The following is a 10,913-nucleotide window of genomic DNA, read 5'->3' as shown; positions in this document are numbered from 1 at the left end:
GTCACTGATACAATATAGGTTCATGTAAATTCATTAGTTCATAACCATCATCTTATGTCAGTGTTATTCACTTGGAGATAAATATTTGACTGCAGCAGCTACAGTGTAACAATAATGTTACAATAAATTTACACTGTATCAGTATTTAGAAGACAGTCCCTGGATAGTAAAATAGTAACAATTGTTTATCTGTTCACGGCAGTATGTTCAGTTTTCAAAGAATTACTGACGTACTGGGCTGGCTAACTACATACGATTCTCACTCTGCCTGCCAGTGTCAGTTTTTATACGTAATTGCCGTATACTCTATCTGTGGGATAACTGTCTTAGTAATCTATAGACCCTCCACGCTGCTGCCTCTAATCATACATTTATCTATCATATAGATTCATCTTTATATTTATCAGGTATAACCAGCGGTATTGTGTGGAAAGGTTATAAGAGCAATATCTGGCCTATTTCAACGGAGTGGGGGCAGTACCGTGGCAGGAGGACAGAGGCCCTGATTCAGAGACGGACACTCTGAAAGAGCGCTCGCTTTGAATCTGGGCATTTTTTTTGTGTGTGTGCGGCCTCAGCTATTGCGAGTGGCCAGGATGAAGGTCACGATGGTCGCGATGGCCACGCCTACAAAATGGGGTGAGCTGTCGATCAACATCGACAGCCGCCCCTTTTGTAGTGAGCCACGGAGCGAGAGATTATCTCTCTCGCTCCGGGGCTTGCGCACGCACAGTGCGGCCGCTGCGCGTGCACAGAGCACACCATCGACCCACTCGCGAGCGCTCAAGCGCTTGCGAGCGGGTCTGAATCAGGCCCAGAACCCACTAATGGATTACAGTGGACATGTGAAAAATGTAATTATATTTACGACTTTAAATGAGGACTCTTGTTCTGCATCTGGGTTCTCCACTCCAGGGTCCTCTGTAGTCACCACCATTAGGGCCTGTGAAGGTCGCTGCGGCTCCTGCTCATGCAGGAATTTCAGCAGGTCATAGTACCACAATGTACTTAAATAGGTGTCAGCTGCCCCTGCTCCGGATGCCCGGGACTCTTCCTGTTTCCTTTTCTTCTTCATATATACAGTGCAGAGATTTTGTATTTTGTTTTTGACCCAAACTACTGTCACATCATCATCAGAATTAAAGGTCTTGCTAAAAGAAATTAGCTCCTGGATTGCCACATTGCGCTTGATTTTGTTGCGGTACTGTTGACTTTTGACTCACCACAAACACTCGTGGCCATGGAACATTTCAATGAACCCCGTCACAAACTGCCTTTCCCTGGCACTTGTCATTCCTGTTGGGGAAATATATTGAAAAAGTAAAATTTTTGTAGGTTTTAAAGTTGAACATATGTAAATAATACATTTTTAACAGTTATTAGTTTCCATTTGACACAATAAATGCTGTTTGTTTATTTGGTATGTGATATTTTGCTGAAACGGTGAATTTAAGCTTGGGTATGCATTGGTGGTGCAGGATTTAAAACACATTGGGGGGCCAGGGTTATGCATTAGTGGGTCAGGTGTTAAACACATTAGGGGGCCAGCAGTATGCATTGGTGCATCAGGGTTTAATATACTTTGGGGGACCAGGGGTATGCATTGGTGGGTCAGTGGTTAAAACACATTGGGGGCCCAGAGGTGTGCATTGGTGGTGCAGAGGTTAAACACATTGGGGGGCCAGGGGTACGCATTGGTGGGTCAGAGGTTAAAACACATTGGGGGCCAGGGGTATGCATTGGTGGGTCAAGGGTTAAATACACATTGGGGGCCAGGGGTATGCATTGGTGGGTCAGGGGTTAATACGCTTTGGGGGGCCAGGGGTATGCATTGGTGGGTCAAGGGTTAAATACACATTGGGGGCCAGGGGTATGCATTGGTGGGTCAGGGGTTAATACGCTTTGGGGGCCAGGGGTATGCATTGGTGGTGCAGGGGTTAAAACTCATTGGTGGGGCAGGGGTATGCATTGGTGGTGCAGGGGTGAAATACACATTGGTTGGGCAGGGGTATGCATTGGTGGTGCAGGAGTGAAATACTCATTGGTGGGGCAGGGGTATGCATTGGTGGCGCAGGGGTGAAATACACATTGGTGGGGCAGGGGTATGCATTGGTGGCGCAGGGGTGAAATACACATTGGTGGGGCAGGGGTATGCATTGGTGGTGCAGGGGTGAAATACTCATTGGTGGGGCAGTGGTATGCATTGGTGGTGCAGGGGTGAAATACTCATTGGTGGGGCAGTGGTATGCATTGGTGGCGCAGGGGTGAAATGCACATTGGTGGAGTAGGGGTATGCATTGGTGGTTCAGGGTGTACAGGCGATACTCACTTTGTAAAGGCACACTCCGCTAGATAGACGGTGCTGCTTCTCTTCACTTCTCCTGTCGTCTGCCACAAAATGGAGGAGGGGAGTGTCCAGGGACATCGTACATCGTAGATCGCAACATACTGCAGCAATAGTGCGTACGTTATGTGTCAAATCATACACGATGCAATCTTTCTGCAAAACCATCTGATCTACGATGTCGATCCACGATGCCGGGGACACGCATCGCATCATAATCGTTTATGAAAGCATAGACGTAGTACAAACAACAATAGAAGAAAAAAAATTCCACTTTTTTAAATTCGCAGCTCAGTTGACACTGCGTGCAGTCACAGCACTTACAGTATATGTACAGTGCATCCGGAAAGTATTCACAGCGCTTCACTTTTTCTATATTTTATGTTACAGCCTTATTAGAAAATGGAATAAATTCATTTTTGTCCTCAAAATTCTACACACAATACCCCATAATGACAACGTGTAAAATGTTTGTTTTTTTGAGATTTTTGCAAATTTAATGAAGAAAAAAAAAAACTAAGAAATCACATGTACATAAGTATTCACAAATAAATGTATTCCATTTTGGAATAAGGCTGTAACATGACAAAATGTGGAAAAAGTGAAGCGCTGTGAATACTTTCTGAATGCACTGTACGTGAACAAAAAATGCACTTGGGGACAGCACAAAGACATAGTACAAACAATTAAAAAAAAAATCCACTTCTTTAAATTCACAGCTAAGCTGACACTGCGTGCAATCACAGCGCTTATATGTACGTGAACACAAATGCACTGGGGGACAGCAAACAGACATAGTACAAACAATTTAAAGAAAATCCACTTTTTTAAATTTGCAGCTCAGCTGACACTGCGTGCAATCAGAGCGCTTACAGTATATGTATGTGAATTAAAGCTCACTGGGGGACAGCGAACAGAAATAGTACAAACAACAATAAAAATAAATAAAATTTTGACTTTACTTTGCAGCTCTGCTCACACTGCGTGGAGAGATACAGTACTTTTATATGTAGGTGAACAAATGCCCTAGGGGACAGCGCACACAGGTTGTATCAACAAAAAAAATAATTTTAACTTTTATCGCAGTGGGGTATGGCCTGCAGAGTCACAGGGCCTGATTCAGAGCCGCTCGTAAGCGGCCGCTCGTTCGCTCCGAGCGATGTTCGCACATCTGCGCATGCATATGGGTCGTAATGCGCATGTGCCAACCAGTCATTGCAGTCGGAAATCGTGGGCTCGTAAAACAGCGAGGGCCTGCTAATTTGAGTGACAGAATGAGGCGTTTGTGGGTGGTAACAGGGGAAGGTGCTTGAAAACGGGGAGTGGAAATCCGAACGCAGGCGTGCCAAACGGTCAAAACGGGCATTTAATGGGTGTGCATAATTAACAAAGCAGTGTCATCGACCACGTCACTTGGTTGTCTTTTAGCCTGAACTGCTCGCAGTGATTGCGGGAAGTAAAACCTACCACAAGCACTGCGAGCAGTTCAGACGCCTTTCGATGTACTCGATTAATCTAATAAATAGTGGAGATGACGTATGATGCGAACGGCCAAGGGGCGTCTTTACAAAATAGCGAGCGCATTTTTCAGATGCTCACTCAGACATAGAGGCGTCAACAGACCGCAAAGAGCGAGCGTTCAATTTAAATATCTGGCCCCTTTTTCTGAACTAGCGTCCGCAAATAGCGTCCGGCTCTGAATGAGGTCCACAGTGCAGCATCACTGTGTGACAGTTAGACTAGTAATAATACTATAATAATTCCTACACTATAAAAAATAATAAACAATTATTTGCTATCTGCCTGTACTGTAAATCTAGCTTGGCCAATATTAACAGTGTGTAACACTAAGGGGACTGAATGGACACAGCACAGCAGCAGCCACTGGAGGTGGAGAGGATGGACACAGCCACTGGACACAGGGAGTGGATGGACACAGCAGCAGCCACTGGACACAGGGAGTGGATGGACACAGTAGCAGCTACTGGACACAGGGACTGGAGTGGACACAACACAGCACAGCAGCAGCCACTGGAGGTGGAGAGGATGGACATAGCACAGCAGCCACTGGACACATTAGTAAAACTGGTGTCAGTGTGAAAATTACGCCCAAATCACTGTGGTAAGGGACTTATATAGAATCCAAAACCCACGAGAATCCGACTGCAGGATGATGACGTTTTGCCTCAATTTGGATTCAGAGAAAGACAGGAACACCCGATCCGCCGCTCGGATATACTCGGATCGGGGAAGTTCGGATGGGCTCCGTTTTTCAGAAAACCGAGCCTGCACATCTCTACTCCAGATAAAGGTTCATTTGCAGGGGTGCACTTTATAACATATCTTTATACAAAACAGAGCGATAAAGCTTCAATCTTAATGAGGCACTCACCAGACTGCATAACTTTAATCCATAATCAGTGAAGACATGCTATACTGTGATACTTGTAGTGCACCAGCATTAGTGATATTAAGCAGTCTATGGGGCATATCCAATTAGCCGCGGGGTTTACCCCGCGGCTAATAATCGCGCAGGTCAGGATTCAATTAGCGGGGACTCCACGCGCGGGTGTCCCCGAGACCCAGCACGCGAATCCCCGCTGTCAGGCTTTACCTCGCACCTCATGTAGGTGCGAGGTAAAATCTGTGTGAGGCCGCCCTATTCAGCCTCGCGCGAGCATGAATAACACACTGATTCCGCAGTTTTCGCGTGGAAGTCCTGTTTTTGGACGCGGGGAAAAAGCTACTTTATTGAATAGCTTAACCCTGCACCGCCGGACTTTCACCCCTCAATTACTCGTGGGAGAAGTCCCGCGGGAAATTGGATATGCCCCTATGTATTGCAAACAGCTTAGTAAACAATCCAGCGCAAGCAGGTTACTGTGATACTTGTAGTGCACCAGCGAAAGCGATGTTAAGCAATCTATGTATTGCAAACACAGATATAGTAGACAAACCAGAACAAGCAAGTTACTATGACACTTGTAGTGCACCAGCGTGAGCAATGTTAAGCAGTCTACATATTTCAAACACCTAAAGAGAGTAGACAATACAGCACAAGCAGGTTACTTGATACTTGTAGTGCACCAGCGTGAGCTCTAAAGCTTTTTGGAATTACAAAGAGGGCTTGATATAGTTTACGCTGGGGCACCACAAGTATCCCAGTGGCCTGCTGGGGTTGAACTTTCTGCACGAAAACCTTTTGGATTACCAAAAATTGCTCAAGCTAGTGCACTACAAGTACCATAACAACCCTGCTGGCGCTGACTAGGAGTGTTCAATCAGGGACAAAGTTCTTGGGGCAGTTTGTGATGCCTACTTCTCTTAAGTAGGGAGGACAGTAGTCCATTATATTTATTCACATACTTTGTGTGCCTGTTATACTACTGAACATGCAGTTAAATCCCCTTTGAGTTCTTGCAAGTCCTCCTTCCCTTTACAACTGCACTATTGAAAATCATTTTTTGACATAGCCAAGTATTAGAAAGAAAACATCTTTCTATCCTATTGACTAGGTTACATTCCTACCATTGAAGTACTATGTCTGCGGGTGCGCATTTTAAATTTTTTTTATTTTAAGAAGACGGTGGATGCTTACATGGAACAAAGTGGACCAGAACTAAGGCGTGGGTGAGTATGTTTTTTTATTACAGGTCCCAATCTGGATTCTACTGGACAAGGGGACATGATCTACACCAGAGACAGGGGCAGAACTATGGTAGACAATGAAGGCATCTGTCTCCCATATTTCCACAACCAGGACTGGCTCACTGAGCCAGGTGCTGGTTGATGAAAATACGGGGGACTCCTACATCTTTTTTCCCCTGTATTTTCACAACCAGGACTGGCTCAGAAAAGCCCAGTGCTGGTTGTGCTTTTAAGGGGAGACCCAACATCATTTTTTATTTTATTTTAACTATTTAATAGCTTTTACAGACAGAAGCATGCACAGACCTCACTGACCTGTGAATGCTTTTGTCTAACTCGCACCTTGTAATGAAAGTCACATTACAAGGTGCTAGTTTACATGCAGTTTGACTCGCATACCAGTTAAACTCGCACCCGCAAATTTGCACCTTAAAAAAGTGCGGGAAGGTGCGAGTTAGACTCACACAAAAAACTCACACCCTATTAAATCCTGCCCCATGTCCTAGCAACTGCAGGATGTATACCCCCAAAAAATATTCTTTATTGCCTATATAAGCAGACTGCACTATCCTTCCAAAAAATGTTAAAGGGTATAAAAGAGGCATGAGGTGTATTGAGAGCATCAAACCAAAAATATCATAGAAACAAAATTATGTATACTAATACTGTATTATATTATGAATTATTATTATTATTATTATTATTATTATTATTATTATTATTATGTTGTTTCTATGCTGTTTTTTTATGTTGGATGTAATGGTTCATTGTGTGCACAACTATACATTATGTTATTGTCTCTTGGGTGATCGCTTAATACTGTTTTTTTTATAATGTTTGTATGTTCATTTTATCACCATATTATTTGTACTCTGCTGTGAGTTTTCTCTTAGACCTTTAGACCAGGTACAGCTGTTACTTTGCAATAACCAAATTTCAGTTTATGCATCTATTACATCACTGTACAAACATGCACTGCATACACACGGGTCTAAAAATTATCTATTTGCTGGCTTGCTTTGGAGCCTTTTTTTCCCTATTTAAACTAGAGATGAGTGGTCCGGTTCTCCAAGAACCGGACCCACCCGAACATAAGGGATCTGAGTAGGATCCAAGTCCGGCTCGGGTTTTCCCGCCTAACTCGGAATCCAAAACAAGGCAAAACGTCATTATCCCACTGTCGGATTCTCACAAGTTTTGGATTCTATAAAGTTCCCAGGGATCGGCGCCATCTTCACTTCAGCTGTGGAGAGTGTACAGAGCAGACGTGCTCTGTGCTGCTCTGTCTGTGCACGTGTTCTCAACTTCTCAAGGGTGCAGTGTTGTCGGGCTGGGGCTGCTGTCACTGTTGTCCTGTCAATCAAAGGGCTGGGGCTGCAGTACAATCAAGGGGCTAGGGCTGCAGAACATAAAGGGCTGCTGTTCTGTTCATAAAGAGGCTGGGGCTGCAGTACATAAAGAGGCTGGGGCTGCAGTACATAAAGGGGGGGCTGCAGTACATAAAATAGTGCTGCTTTGTTGTCCTGTCCATGAAGGGGCTGGGGCTGCAGCTCAGGCTGAACTATGGGAGACAATGGAGGCACCTGCCACCGGGCTCCAGCTCTGAAGGGGCACCTCCTCCATTGTCCACATCATATTCACCCCACTTAGGGTTGTAACTATGTACCCGGAGTGTACCATCACGGCCGCCCAATACATGGCACCCCTTCTGCTGCCTTCGTCCATCTATAGCCCATCTGCATGCAAATTGCTATATTACAGTGTCAGCGGCTGTGATGGGGGGCAGTGGGGCATCAAATTATAACTTGCCTCCAGGCATCTGGGATGAACTTATGCCACTGGGCTGCAGTACCTAAAGGGGTTCTGCCGTGTTGTCCATAAAGGGGATGGGGCTGCAGTACATTAAGGGGGACTGCTGTGTTGTCCATAAAGCGGCTGGGGCTGCAGTACATAAAGGGGTGCTGCTGTGTTGTCCATAAAGGGGCTGGGGCTGCAGTACATAAAGGGGTGCTACTATATTGTCCATAAAGGAGCTGGGGCTGCAGTACATAAAGGGGTGCTGCTGTATTGTCCATAAAGGAGATGGGGCTGAAGTACATAAAGGGGGGGCTACTGTGTTGTCCATAAAGGAGCTGGGGCTGCAGTACATAAATGGGGGCTGCAGTACATAAAGGGGTGCTGCTGTGTTGTCCACAAAGGGACTGGGGCTGCAGTACATAAAGGGGTGCTGCTGTGTTGTCCATAAAGGGAATGGGGCTGAAGTACATAAATGGGGGCTGCTGTGTTGTCCATAAAAGAGCTGGGGCTGCAGTACATAAAGGGGGGCTGCTGTGTTGTCCATAAAGGGGCTGGGGCTGCAGTACATAAAGGGGTGCTGCTGTACTGTCCATAAAGGGGATGGGGCTGAAGTACATAAAGGGGGGGCTACTGTGTTGTCCATAAAGGGGCTGGGGCTGTAGTACATAAATGGGGGCACAGTACATAAAGGGGTGCTGCTGTGTTGCCCTGTCCATCAAGGGTCTGGGGCTGCAGTACCATCAAGGGGCTGGGGCTGCAGTACATAAAGGGGTGCTGCTGTGTTGTCCATAAAGGGGCTGGGGCTGCAGTACATAAAGGGGTGCTTCTGTATTGTCCATAAAGGGGATGGGGCTGAAGTACATAAAGGGGGGGCTACTGTGTTGTCCATAAAGGGGCTGGGGCTGCAGTACATAAATGGGGGCGCAGTACATAAAGGGGTGCTGCTGTGTTGTCCTGTCCATCAAGGGGCTGGGGCTGCAGTACCATCAAGGGGCTGGGGCTGCAGTACATAAAGGGGTGCTGCTGTGTTGTCCATAAAGGGGCTGGGGCTGGGGCTGCAGTACATAAAGGGGGGCTGCTGTGTTGTCCATAAAGGGAATGGGGCTGAAGTACATAAATGGGGACTGCTGTGTTGTCCATAAAAGACCTGGGGCTGCAGTACATAAAGGGGTGCTGCTGTGTTGTCCATAAAGGAGATGGGGCTGAAGTACATAAAGGGATGCTGCTGTGTTGTCCATAAAGGGGCTGCAGTACATAAAGAGGTGCTGCTGTGTTGTCCATAAAGGGGCTGGGGCTGGGGCTGCAGTACATAAAGGGGGGCTGCTGTGTTGTCCATAAAGGGAATGGGGCTGAAGTACATAAATGGGGACTGCTGTGTTGTCCATAAAAGAGCTGGGGCTGCAGTACATAAAGGGGTGCTGCTGTGTTGTCCATAAAGGAGATGGGGCTGAAGTACATAAAGGGATGCTGCTGTGTTGTCCATAAAGGGGCTGCAGTACATAAAGGGGTGCTGCTGTGTTGTCCATAAAGGGGCTGGGGCTGCAGTACATAAAGGGGTGCTGCTGTGTTGTCCATAAAGGGGCTGCAGTACATAAAGGGGTGCTGCTGTGTTGTCCATAAAGGGGCTAGGGCTGCAGTACATAAAGGGGTGCTGCTGTGCTGTCCATAAAGGGGCTGGGGCTGCAGTACATAAAGGGGTGCTGCTGTATTGTCCATAAAGGGGATGGGGCTGAAGTACATAAAGGGGGGGCTACTGTGTTGTCCATAAAGGGGCTGGGGCTGCAGTACATAAATGGGGGCTGCAGTACATAAAGGGGTGCTGCTGTGTTGTCCTGTCCATCAAGGGGCTGGAGCTGCAGTACCATCTAGGGGCTGGGGCTGCAGTACATAAAGGGGTGCTGCTGTGTTGTCCATAAAGGGGCTGGGGCTGCAGTACATAAAGGGGGGCTGCTGTGTTGTCCATAAAGGGAATGGGGCTGAAGTACATAAATGGGGGCTGCTGTGTTGTCCATAAAAGAGCTGGGGCTGCAGTACATAAAGGGGTGCTGCTGTGTTGTCCATAAAGGGGATGGGACTGAAGTACATAAAGGGGTGCTGCTGTGTTGTCCATAAAGGGGCTGGGGCTGCAGTACATAAAGGGGGGCTGCTGTGTTGTCCATAAAGGTGCTGGGGCTGCAGTACATAAAGTGGTGCTGCTGTGTTGTCCTGTCCATCAAGGGGCTAAGGCTTCAGTACATAAAGGGGTGCTGTGTCATCCAGGGGTGCTCTGTCAATCCAGGGGTGCTCTTCCTCAGTGTAAAAAAAATAAAAGTTAAAATTAATAATTATCATTCCACAAAAAATATCTTATTTTTCTTTCTTTTATTGTGTGTGCTAGCTATGCTATTATTGCTCGGTGGCACTGCCGGCCAGACCGCAGTTTATCTTCCACGTATTTGTGACTCTGCAGGTGGTTCATCCACACTCCGCAGGGGTGCTTTGTTGTCCATAAATGGGTGCTCTGCTGTTCATCAAGGGGCTGCTGCCTTGTCCAGGCATGTTCTTCCCCAGTGTAAAAAAAAATAAAAGTTAAATGAAATTAGTTTTCTACAAAAAATAAAAAATATTTGTTTAAATTTTTTTGTGTGTGCTAGCTACACTATTATTGTTCGGTAACACTGCCACCCAGACCACAGTTTATCATCCAAGTATTGAGACACTATAAGTCGTAGCGCAGTGTGTTATTCCTATACATAAAAAAAATTGTGACACTGTAAGTGGTAGCACAGTGTTTTACACATAAAAAGTCTTGTGGCACTGTAAGTGGTAGCGCAGTGTAATATTCAACTTTTCACTTCTTTCCTCTATCGTGAATAAATTATTAGTCTACACGCCGACTACAAGACCACAACAAAGTGCTAAATAACATGCGTAATATATAAAACATAATGACATCACTGTAAGTGGCAGTGCAGTGTGTTATTCTTTTCTTATTCATAAAAAATCTTGTGACACTGTAAATGGTACCGCAGTGTGTTATTCTTTTCTTATTCATAAAAACTATTGTGACACTGTAGGTGTGCTGGGCTCCTGTGACGTAAGAGAGAGGTAAAGCAGTGCCGGACTCGGGCCCGGGTAATTAGTA

The sequence above is a fragment of the Taudactylus pleione genome, unplaced genomic scaffold, assembly GCF_031769625.1.
Source record: "Taudactylus pleione unplaced genomic scaffold, aTauple2 ptg000788l, whole genome shotgun sequence".
Taxonomy (NCBI): domain Eukaryota; kingdom Metazoa; phylum Chordata; class Amphibia; order Anura; family Myobatrachidae; genus Taudactylus; species Taudactylus pleione.
The sequence above is the reverse complement of the archived record's forward strand: the minus strand, read 5'-3'. Positions refer to the sequence as shown.